At 44.8% G+C, this 12787-nt stretch overlaps 1 long non-coding RNA gene across 1 annotated transcript; it reads right to left on the minus strand.

Moving 5' to 3' along the window:
- Window positions 1–6704: 6704 nt before the first annotated feature.
- Window positions 6705–12410, minus strand: LOC103795814 (uncharacterized). Its single transcript, XR_001914016.4, has 2 exons — window positions 10829–12410; window positions 6705–7598 (listed from the first exon to the last, which is right to left on the minus strand). It is a non-coding gene; the product is annotated as an uncharacterized LOC103795814 (long non-coding RNA).
- Window positions 12411–12787: the final 377 nt, after the last annotated feature.

A 12787-nucleotide genomic window follows, 5' to 3' on the forward strand; every position in this document is an offset into this window, starting at 1 on the left:
ATAATGGGTTTTCCTTTCCAGACAGTCCCCTGATAGTCCTAGAATCCCACAGAGGCCCATGGAAGGTGGCGTTGGGTGGACAGTGTCCAGCAGGCAAACAAGACCATAAATGCAAACCCAGAGAAGCCAAACAATGTTCACTTTACAACTCCAGGTGATGAGAATGGTATTTATGGACCCAGTGACATGTTTGAAGCTGTGAGTCCCAGAGGCTAATATTTTAAGCTGCATATCCTGAGACCCAGACGTTCTGTTTTTGTTCTCCTCCCCATCCTTCCCTCCTGTAACCCCTGGAACTTTCCATGCAATTTGGACAAAAGCATGAAACCTCTATTGTTTCTCAATCCTTACTAGTGCTAGGGAAGGATTTAAGCACTGCTTCGTGGAAGGGTGATTTGTAATGAATAAGTGGAAAACACTCTGAGGCCTCAAGATGACATTTGCCATTACATCAAAACTTCCATCAGAGAATTTCAAAATTTTAGGCAGAGACAAGGGCCTTTCTACCATCAGAGAACTCCAAGGGCAAAGGGGCTGGGGGTTGGAAGAGTGAGGCCTCATTTATAGATGAACCCATCTCAGCCCAGAAGTTCTGGAGAGTCTAGGTCCACCTATTTAAGAACTTTCTTTTTCTTAGGTCCATTTTTATATTGGGTAATAATTCCTGAGGCAAATCTATAAATAAAGGGTGGGAACCTAAAACTTTGCTATTTATATAGCCCTGAATAAAATGGGGAAATCAGTGTTTTCCTTCAAAGCAATCTAGAAAGTACTAGCCAAAGAACAAATTGCAAACAGCTACACAAGCATCAGGGAAATCCCATTGATCATGAGATGGAAAATAACCATGAGATCATCATGCTCATCTCCCCCAGGGCCTGGACATCCAGGATGCAGCTTCACAGTGCCCCTTAGGCGGGCATTACCTCTCTCTTGCTTTGCACTGTGAATGTGCTTCCAATTAGTGGCCCATACATCCCCTGAAGTCAGGCAGCAACCACAGAACACAGCACCTCATGCATGGAAATTAAGCCCAGAACATTATCTACCTGGTGGGGTTTTTGCTGTTTGTAAACAACTCTAGATGTTCACAGTTCACTCAACCATGCTGGCTGGTTTCATGCACAGAAGACCTGGTGAAACTGAAACATGCACTAAATCGTGTAGTCACTTTAGGCCCAATTCCAACATTTCGAAGCTATCAACACAGGAAAAAAGTTGTACTCGTTTTCATGCTGAGAAAAGCAGATAGCTAATCTGTACCAGGAAAACAAACAAGAATAATGATCTGAAAATAACTTGGAAGTTTTTGTTTTCACCGAAGGAAGCATAGTGAAACACACATAAAACATACATGTATGCACATACATATGTGTGCACACATACACACATGTATGCATGCATGCATACACAATATATGCAAACGTGTATGCATGCACACACATACATACTGTATGCACACATATGCATACATGCACACACATATACACACTGTTCATACATGTACACATACTGCACCCGTGTGTACACACATACTGTATACATATGTACATGTATGCACATACACATTCTGTGTGCATACATGTGTATATATGCACACATATACACTGTGCACACATATGCATGCACAATATACACATATATATGCATACACATACATACACATACTTTATGCACACTTGTATACATGCACACCCATACACATACGGTATGCACATATATACACACTGTACACACACATCTATACATGCACATGCATATGCACACATGCTGTACACATGCGTACATATACATCTGTACACATGCATACATATATATGCACACACCTATACACACTGTACACACATATACACACATACATGAATGCACCCATACTATGCACACATATACACATAATGTGCACGCACACACACATACATGTACACATACATGTACACACATATGCACACAGTTACATGTATACATACATATACACGTTTTTCCTCCTAATTACTAAAATAAATGCTCAATGCAAAACCAAAAAATACAGAGAAACACAACTAGAAAACCTGATATTTTGTCATGTTCCTTCCAGAAATTTTCTATGAATAGTCACTCGTATTCTAATGTATCATACATATTAGAGGTTACATTATGTACTATATAATATATAAATAAGGAAGTATATAGAGGTCTTTTTAGATATGCTTAATGAATATATATTTGTATATTTTAATTAAAATCTCACATAAAATATGATATTAATTGTATATATTTTTTATCCTAAGGTAATATATTAGTTGTAGAAAGTTAGAAAATGTGTATGAACAAAAGAAGATGAAAATCATGTATAGTCTCATCGTTTGGAAAAGAGTACTTTCATTTGCTGTATGCCCCCCTCACTTATTTCAATATGCACTTATTTCAATAAGTATAAAATGATAAGTCCCATTACACAGGAGTATATGTGTAATGGAGTATATGTTCCACAAGTAGGCTAGGGGTATCACCAATGAGCATCTTAAACCACTCTTTCCTCTTTCCCTTGTGGCTTCCCAGCCACAGACCCACTTCTCACTGTGGAAGGGGACACCACCTGAACGATGGGCCACTGCTCAGCCTTGGGGTTCCATGCTGACTCTCTTGAGTTGCTAGAGGCTTTGTGGAAAGATTTCTAAATTTAAAAATCTTTCTTTAAAGTGCCAAGTCAGATGGTCTGATAATGCCACTTTACCATAAGCATAGTTCAGAAAAGACAGTCGATAGCCTAAGAAAATTTCCCCTCAGATAGGAAGGGAAAGTGGACAGCTCTGCTGGGCCAGGAGGAGAAGCAGAGGAGAGAGGGGACAAAGTAGCAGTTACACAAGCAAGGCTTGCCTGCCTCCCTTCCTTGGGATAATATCTCAGGGACTAGAGGGTCAGTAAAAAACAGAGGGAGCTGCGGGGGGGGGGGATCTAAAACAATCTGGGTTAGGGCCCTGCTTTTCTGAGACGTAGTTTGAGGAGTGTCCAAGTCTTGAACTTAGCAGGCACAGATCCAGCGTGGTGCCGTGGGTTGGGTTAGGAATGCAGGAGGGATTCAGAGTCTAGGCAAATGGGCATGAGACGGCCCTCCTAGTCTCACAACTTGCTTAGGCATCTAGTATATGCCTGATTCCTTTATGGCCCCAGCACAGTAACGCAAAGTGCTAAGAAAAGGCTTGGGGTTGAAGAAGCCACAGTTTTTCTCAACCTTCCATTCTAAGTCTTCTCAAAGGAGAAGAAATAATACACCCACTTTCTAATGCTGTTCAATTCCATTCAATGGAGTTCCCACCCAGCTTGAGGAATAAGCTCTCTTTCAAGTTTAATTCATTCTATTCTATTGTGGTACACACATTATACATGTCAGATTAAGGTACATACTGGGGGACCCCAGCACAGACACTGTGCCACTGCCTTGGGCCTTCAGAGCTTTGAGAGGGTTAGCCCAGCCATTGTTCTCTCATCCTATTTCTGATGAAATTATCTTCTCCCTGCTCCTCCAGCCCCAGCACATCCTCTTCTCAATCCTCCATCTCCACCTACTTCTCTTCCATCCCCTGCTTCTGTGAGTCTTGGAGTGCTCATGGTAATAGCCAACCTATGCCAGATAGAGCCAGGCCTTAAGGCTATGGTGAGAAAGTCAGAAAAGTGGAACAGGAATGATCATTGGGGTAGAAAATGAATAATAATACCTACTATCACTGTTACTGTTATTTCACTTGTAATGATTCTTACTATATGCCAGGCACTGGTTTAAGCATTTTACGTGTATAGTATGAGCTCATACACTTTTGCTCACTCATGTAATTAACTCAAATGCATGAGTTCATACTGCATATGTTACAGCCTATGGGGCAAGTGCATCTAGATCCCACTTTAGAGATGAGGAAACCTAGGCACAGAGAGGTTAAATGACTTGTCCTGAGTCACTCAGCTAGTACATGGAAGCTAAAACCCCACCACAGCAGGCTGGCTTTGGACCCTCATAATTAGCCACAGTTAGGGGACATCAAATGAGCTAAACCAAGGCAAGTGGATGCATTTGGTTTGGGAATGCAAGCTGACCCATAGCGGTCCCACAGAATCGAAAACAATCCATAATAACTTTTGGGAGATTTGCTAGAAGGCAGGGAGTTTAGAATGCCTATGGCTCCTGCTTTGTAGCTCTGGAAACTGAAGCCGGGGAACTAGGGCTACGTGACTTGCCTGCAGTTGCAAGAGGTAGCTGCAAGAGAGTGGAATTTGCATCTGCATCGCACACTAGGTGGGGCAGAGCTAGCGTTCAGGAAGGTGTACATGTCTACACCTGCACAGGCACTTCTGGAGGAGGCAGGCGTGGCGGGCCCCCTGCTGAGGAATCCAGCCAGGGAAGTCATCCTTTGTCTCGCTCTGGTGGCTTTCAAGCAAAGAGCCCAGTGTGTTTTGCAGGCGTCCATTTATGCGCTTAGCGCCTGAGCTGCACAGACTGAATGACAGATGCCCCCACCCAGCATCCAGGGACTGTGTTTCCACACGCAGGCAGGGCCAGGGTGAGGTCCGGATTAACCAGAGAAGCTGTGCTCTTCTTGCAGGGCCGCACTAGGCCGGGGAGGTGGGGGGGGTCCTGCTGAAGCGAGTGGTCCTTGGAAGCACAAATCTTGGAGCTCCCACAGCCAAAGGCCCCAGAGGTTTATTACCAGGGGCCTGTGAGGGGACGATGCTACTCCCTGTCACAGATGAGGAAACTGAGCCTCAAAATTAAACCTGGAAAATGATTTCCAGAACCTCAAATCAAGTCTACTGGCCCCTGTTCCAGGTCTATCTTCCAATACACCATGCTGTTTTGAGTACCGGTGCCATTTAAAATATCAAGCATAATGGGGACTTGAGTCATTTAGACTCAATTAAGCTCACCCTGGAACAAGTTCAGAGGAGCCCCTTGGTATCCAGATCAGACTATTCATCTGCCCAGTGATGGATGCATTTGAGCCCTGCCTGGAGGCAGGAGAGAATCCCTGTGCACCCTGAAATTGCACTGCTGCTCCTGCCCCGGCTCTTCACATCACACATAACATTTTCATACATGTGCCTCCCAGTGTGTAGTGTCTCTTTTCCTCCAACCCCCCTCTCCTTTCGATGCCCCCTGAAAGCCCATCTCCTGTAATGAAACCACAGCTATCTTCCTGGAAGGAAAATTACACCACCTCACCCATTTGCCCTTTTGCTCCTCCTTGGTTCTAGACCCTGTAGTTCTCAACTCAGGGTATCTTGTAAGTCCTTGTGTCGTTTATTCTTGGGCATGGCTTCAGCGTGGGTGTCCTCCCCAGTATATACTGTCTTATGTGTTGAGGCATGTTTGTGGTTATTTTGCCCAAAGGAAGACACCATCCATACAGTAAGGCATTGGCATTATTCCAGTGGCTTTCTGGATCTAGCTAGGGCTGCGACCGTGTCAGTCCCCACGACACAGCCAGGTCCCCTTGGGTAGGTGTTCCTGCTGCAGGCCTCTTTGCAGGGCCCCATTGCAGGCTGATAAGATGCCATCTGGGTACACAGAGGTCTTTTGCAGGTCGGCCCTTTCCCAGCTCTTCCAGCTGTGTTCTTCCCCCTCCCAAATGCTCCACCTCCACCTCCACCTCCACAGGGCCATGAATACTGGCTCCCTTTCCCGTGCCAGGCTCTGTGCTAAGCACTCGCCATGCTTTATCTCGTTAACCCACACTACAACTTTAAGAGGTGGATATTTTTATCCACATTTAACCGATAAGAAAAATGAGGCTCAGATAAAATAACTTGCCCAAGGTTACATACCTAATAAATGGCAGGGCCTGGATTTGAACCACCACGTTCTTAACCACTGAGCTCCACTGCCTTGCCTTGTTCAGTCCATGTTGGCTGGTTGATGGCCCATCCTCAGAGATGCCTGTTTCTGCAGTGAGCACCCCCCTCAAGCCTTTGACAACACCCTCACCTCCTTAGTTTACATCCGTGGGCCCTGAGCCAAATCTGAACCTGTTGAGCTTGATCAAAGACTGGATTTGAAAGAGAAAACAAAAGATGAGGATGATTCATTTTACTCTCTTCTTTGAGCCACTATGTATTGAGAGCCTTCTGTGTCTCTAGCACTGTTCTAGATCCCACATGAAATAAACAAAAACCCCTGCCCTCACAGAGCTTACCGTCTAGTGAATTAATAGCATGCCACATACTGCCAAGCTCCAAGAAGAAAGACCCATCCAGAAGGAGTAGTGAGAACCCTGGGAAGCAGGGGGCTATTGAGGGATGGCTTGAGGCCTCAGCTTTTCATGGGGATGGGTCATGTTCCAAGGCCGAGAGTGCTGGAGAGGCTGTGAGGGTTTCGGGGGCCCGGAGGTCTCTGAGCCTTCTTGTTTGTGCTGGTGGTGATGTGGAGGCCTAGGTGTAGGCAGAGGCAGTCCATCTGGAACTCCAGCTTCTGTTGCATGGAATGGCCTTGTATATACAGATTCTCTCCCATTATCAGTGAGTGAAGGATCCCTTTACAAAATTTCAATTCTTCCCCTGCCCAAATGCTCCACCTCCATCTCCACCTTCACAGGAATCATGACCAGATTTCCTCCCTGACCCACCTCTTCCCTTCTCCCTCCTCCCTGCCCCTGCCCCCACTCCCTCAAATTGGTCTGGCCTAAGGCCATGCAGAGTGATTTATCTAAACCCAACAAATATAATTAGAAAAGTAAATATGTGAGCCAAAAGAGCCTTATACTGTATTTTAAAATCAAATGTAAATAATTTATCACACCATGGTGAGAGGTGCAAAGGCTTTCCAAGCACCATGCCCTTCGCACCTATCATCTCCTTAAACTAACCCTCACTGCAAACTTGTGATCTAGGCTTTATCATCCCCATTTTGTAAGTTAAAAAACAAACAAATGAAAAAACAGAAACCCCAAGACTTAAAAATGTAAAGAAACATTACCAAAGTTACATAAATGTCAGGGTTGAGTTTTTAACCAAGGTATGTCTGACCCCAAAGGTCTGTGAAAGTTCTGCCCCGCCTCTAGTCCCAGGGTAGCCATTTATGCAAAAAGAGTAACCGTGGGCAAACTATTTTACCTTCCACTGCCTCAGTTTTCCATCTGTAAAATGGGGCCAATGCTGATAGCTGACTTTCCCCTGAACCTCAGTTCTGTTCTGGTGATCACATAAACTGGCATATAAGAAAGGCCACAGAACTTTCAGATACTGCAAAAATACAGCATTAATCCTACCCTTGAATTTAGAAATGATTATGGCTTTTCTACCATTTAACCTTGTTGGTATCCAGTGGTAGATTTCAGTTCAGAATATCTGATTGATTTTTTCACATTCCTGTTCTGAGAGTAGTCTCTGGCTGCTGACTGTATAATCTGTGTTGCTCTCTTCCCAGCAATTTAGCATCTCCTCTTCCACAGCTGTACTTCAGCTGTACCTCAGGCCCCTGATTGCCAAGTTGTATAGATGTTCTACAGCGTTCTTTCTTCTGGAATCCCAAGGGAGCAGTCCATATACACTCCTCTCCAGTAGTGTGCTGGTAAATGTTTAATAGCTGGCTTTCCGATTGTGAATCTGATGTGAAGGTTGGTTAATAATTACGTCTACAACAATAAGTAAGATAAAAGTGAAACAAAGACGCATTTCAGAACTTCATTGTTTTTTTTCCATATGAGCCACTTTTTTGCTGAATCAGGTAATAGTTTTCAAAAACTAGAAAAATATTACCTCAATATTTTCTGTTATTCACAATGTCACTGCTACAGACAGAGTGAACTTTTACATCTAATCCTACCATATTAACATTTTCTCTATCACTGCCTTCACTCTAGATAATCAGCAAACCAATAAATCAAGGCCTGAGTGTAGAGTGTGCCAATTTCTGTGGTGTAAATATTCTCACAACAGCCAATTTCAAGCTACCAATGTGATGTTACTGACTGTGGAATTGGGAATAGAGTCACAGTAGTATACCACTCTATAGTATTCCCACCATATGTATAATAGGCATAACCCAAGCATATAGATGACAGTAAACTGTAGTTTAAAAAAATTAGGATCTGATCTGACCTGTTGTATTATCTTTTAAAAATATAATTAATTAATTATATGTTTATATCATTTAATTTTTAACAGTGGCTCTGTTCAACAACCAGCTTGCAAAATTCCTGAAAATTTACCAGTCAGCTTTCACAAGCCAGTGCAAGCTTCAGCATACCACTGTCCCCATTCCTCTTCCCGTTAGCCCTGATGGGCCCTGTGCCATCTGATGGCCACACCTTTTGTTAAATAGCTCCAGTTAGTCCTGATCCACGCAAATCGAGAGAACATGAGTCAATGCTCAGCTTCTCCAAATAAACAACGTCAACAGCTTCAGTCCAGTGGAGTGACTTAATGATCTGTTTCCTTCAATAAACTGTGATTTCTGAACTCAATTCAGATACCTGAGCATCGCAGTAAGCCGAGAGTGAGGCCTGGAGGCGTTCATAATGTAATATACTAAGTTTAAACTTGGCAAGTGGATGACATTGTGAGAAATGGATTTTCTTAGCCCGATTTTGGGAGTTTGGGGTATTTTTTTAAGAGTTAAGCCAAGGCCAAAAAAAAAAAAATAATAACCTTTGTAATACATCACTTCACAGCTGGTTAGCCCGGGAGAGGCTATTCTGGGATATTCAAGCTAAAGAACCTCTTTTTAAACTCCAGGCAAACTGGAATCAGGATGCGGGGTTTTTATTTCTGTCTGTCATGGATCTACTGTGTAATGTCTGTCCAGTTAGTTCCCTGGGTGGGCCTCAGTTTATCTTCTGGAGAAGTCAAGTCAATTGCCTTTACCTAGGGCATTATTAGATTTTTGAATTGTGGAGACTGAAAGAAGATAGTTAGTAGGGTTTATCAGAGGGTTTGAAGCGTCCACTTGAGGTGTTCTAATCAGTGGAGAGTCAGGGAGGGGCGAAGCTGAAGTAGGATCCTATAAGTAGGATCCTACAAATGAGCAAGATGTAGCAGAGAGGAAGGGGAAGAGGTATGGGAAGGTGAAGGCGGGGTGAGGGCCTCCAAACAACCACCTGTGAAAATGTCAGGCAAGTGGCTAGAGTAAACTGCGTCCAATGTTCACTTTGCCAACACGGCGAATGTGGGCATAAGATGACTTAGATACAGAGGAAAAGGCAGGCAAGATGGAGTGGGCAGGTTCCTTTTGTCTGGGTTTGACAAGAGAGTTTCCTGGGTAGGGAAGGAATGTGATCAAAGTTATGATTCTGAGGCCTGCCTGGAAGATGACCAGGGAGTAAGCAAACTTGGAAGCAAAACCAGCCTCCCAAACACCTGTGTAATATCATGTCCTGAGCCACCGTATCAATAATCTCCCTTCTGTTCATCAGTAGTCTTTGTAGTTCTCAGGGTCACAAGCCTCTCTCCTCTCTTGAAAGCATGAGCCTTAGAAGGGATCACTGCATACTTCCTCAGTTGTCAAGAATACACATGTGTCATGGATACGAATAATACAGTGGACTTTGGGGACTGGGGGGAGGGGAAGGTTGGGAGGGGATGAGGGATAAAAGACTATACATTGGGCACCGTGTACACTACTCAGGTGACGGGAGTACCGAAGTCTCAGAAATCACCACTGAAGAACTTATCCATGTAACTGAAAACCACGTGTTCTCCAAACACTATTGACATTTTAAAAAATTCCCACCATGCCTTAAATGTATGTCATCTTACTTTTTTTTGTTAGCAGCCTAGAGGGAAGGGGACAGAACCCCAATTTTAGCATCAGAGCAACTGAGACCTACAGAGATTAAATGACTTGCTCCAGATTACAACTGAGACTCAAACCTATCGCCTGGCCACAAATTTTGTGCCCTGTCTACACCAGTCTGTCTCTGGTAAACCTCACTAGTTAGTCAGCTTTTCCCATCCATAGCCAGGTACCTTTTGAAATAACAAACCATCTGATCTCTAGAAAAACTGAAAGGCCAGTTCCAGTTGTCAGACACGCCAAGCTCCAGAGAGTCTTTCCCAAACGTTCTCTGGAAAGCCCAGGGATTCCAAATTCCAAAGCCAGCCAAATTTGAATTTCCTCTATAAAGAGATAGTCCCTCCTGGTTTAGAACATAACCTTCCTCATTAGGCTAGTTCCATGTTTTGTAATAACTTTTGCTTACACCACAAAATTGTCATAGATTATGAAAACACAAAGGCCTTGGAAAAAAGGTCCAGAGCCCCCTGGAAGTCGTTATTTCTTCCTTTAGCAATTGCTGAGTTAAGCACCATAAATATGGTTCCCATCCTGCTCCCCTTCCCCCGCCCTCCCCGCCCCCCCACGATCTGCTGGACACATGTTCAGAAGAAAGCAGGGACATGGGGGTGGAAGATTCACATGTCGTGAATCTTGAGCACTGAAAAGAAAAAGTGGGGAGAGGGCGGGGAGTTTGCAGCCCTGGAAATGGAATCTCTGAAGGATTTATTGCCTTTGAGTATCTCACAAGGCTTTTTTTTTTTTTTTTAATAAAAATCCGTAGCTTATGGCATTTTTTTTTTTTTTTTTTTTTTGTATAGGGCAGTAAACAAGAGCTCTGAAAGGGGAAGGAAGCCAGGAGAAAGCCAGCTCCATTAGTCACGCAGCAGCATATCCTGTCACAAAGGACCCCAGTTGAGTAATCGCCCAAAATATGCCTGTTATTTTTTTTCTGTCAGAAAAAAAAAAAATGGGGCCTGCCAAAATGTACTGTAAAAAAGAAAAAAAAAAAAAAATCTGGTCTCTCAGGCCCAGAGAGGGAAAGGAAAATAAAGAAGAAACAGGCATGATGGAGCCCTCTCCCCAACTTACCTGGAAAAGAAAACGCCTTCAGACTTTTCACCGTAGCAGAGCCCAGCAGCATTGAAGAAAGCTACAGCCTTGGGATGGTCCAGGTCTCAGAGTCTTCATAGCTACTTGGTTCCAAGAGCTTAGAAAGAGGAGGGGTGGTCGGGGAGGGTGGAAGGAGGATGGCACTGGGAGAGAGGAAAAATGAACAGAAAGTGGCCCAGGATATTGAACCAGTCCTTTGATGAGCTTCAAATGGGTGAGGCCATTGCTCATAGGAACTTGCAGGAGTGCACACCGGTTCCATGAATATTGCATGAGCCCAGCAGGGGCCAATGATTTCCAGCCAATGGCCAAGCCAGCTCCATAAGCTTTTTTGATGGCCTCAGCGAAACCTGCGCTGTCTCGGGCCTCCACCATACCCTGTGGGTGCTTGGGCCACAGACTGGACAATAAGGACTTGTGCGGAAGGACACTGGACTCCGGAGAGGTCTGAAACAAGGGGTGGGGAGAGACCGCTGGTCAGAGCTGCCTCCAACCTCCTGTGTTCTCCCGGATTGGCTTTCTAAAACCCAGGTGGACAGGCTTCTGGGGGGAAAACTGAGACCTACCAAACAAAGGTGTTCTCAAGCCCAGTTCATTCATGCCTCTGTCCCATGCTCTCAGTCTCATGGCTCTCAGGACCAGGACACAAAGAAGGTACATTTCAGCACAGAATACTCTTGGAAAGCCATCGTTTCCCTCCTGCTGACATTCTGAGCCACTCAAGAGTTGTCCATGGGGAACAGGCTTTCTGTACCCAGTTGACCAAAAATAGCAGAAACCTTCTACTTAAGAAAGAGAGTAGGCCAGACACAGTGGCTGATGCCTATAACCCCAGCACTTTGGGAGGCTGAGGCGAGAGGATTGCTTAAGCACAGGAATTCAAGACCAGCCTGGGCAACACAATGAGACCTCGTCTCTACAAAAAATTTAAAAATTAGCTAGGCATGCTCTCAGTTACTCAGGAAGCTGAGGTGGAAGGATTGCTTGAGCCCAGGAGGTTGAGGCTGCAGTGAACCGTGATCACGCCACTGCACTGCGGCCTAGGCAATAGAGCAGAAGATCCTGTCTCAAAAAAGAAGAAAGAGAACAGAGCCCTACAGAGGAGAGAAGGTGGGCACACTGTCACTTTTGCTCCCAAGCTCCCTGAATCTCTCCTAGAGGAAACACCCCAAACCTGCCTCCACTCTGCAGGAGCAGGCTGGGGAAGACCCTTTCCAGGGACACCTCCAGGGACCTGGACTCTAACATTTGGCTGCTTGGCCATTCTGGGCCAAGAAGACTCCTTCCCTAGCCCAGGACCATGCGTCTCCCTGATGATTGCTGCAGAAAGGCCCAATTTTCAGGGGCCTACCCAGTCCTTCAATAACTTTAAGCCACCCATGTTGTCTGAGTCACAGTCGAAAGGCAGTCCTGAGCTTCGAGGCCCGTGCTTGTCTTGCCACTGCTTCCCCTGGGAGAGCTGACTGGCTTCCTGCAGAGCTGGCCTGCAAGTTGGAAGGGCAGATTCTCCTTCCAGCCTCCAGGCTAAATTGCTGTGGAATTTCAGGCCACTCAAGTGAACTTTCTGTGACTATCTTTTCCTTCCTTCAAGATTTATCAAATATTAATTGGAGCTTCTATATGCCTGCAATATGGAGGTCCTGAGAATTAAATAGGGAATAATACAGATACAGTTCTTCTTCACGTGAAGCCTGGACAACCTTTCTCCTTTCCTCCCTCCCTCCCTCCCTCCCTCCCTCCCTCCCTTCCTTTCTTCCTTCCTTCCTTCCTTCCTTCCTTTCCTGATGCAAGCCCCTTGGATGGTGGGCCAGGGGTGGGAAGGTAGTGGTGGGGGTGTTTATAAATACAATAAAAAATAAACCCACACAGTGCAAAAACCCTATGTTAATACTATTAATAGTATTTCCAAATTGCTTACAGGTAGAAGACAGTTCCTTA

This window comes from Callithrix jacchus, chromosome 8 (assembly GCF_049354715.1).
Source record: "Callithrix jacchus isolate 240 chromosome 8, calJac240_pri, whole genome shotgun sequence".
Classification (NCBI taxonomy): domain Eukaryota; kingdom Metazoa; phylum Chordata; class Mammalia; order Primates; family Cebidae; genus Callithrix; species Callithrix jacchus.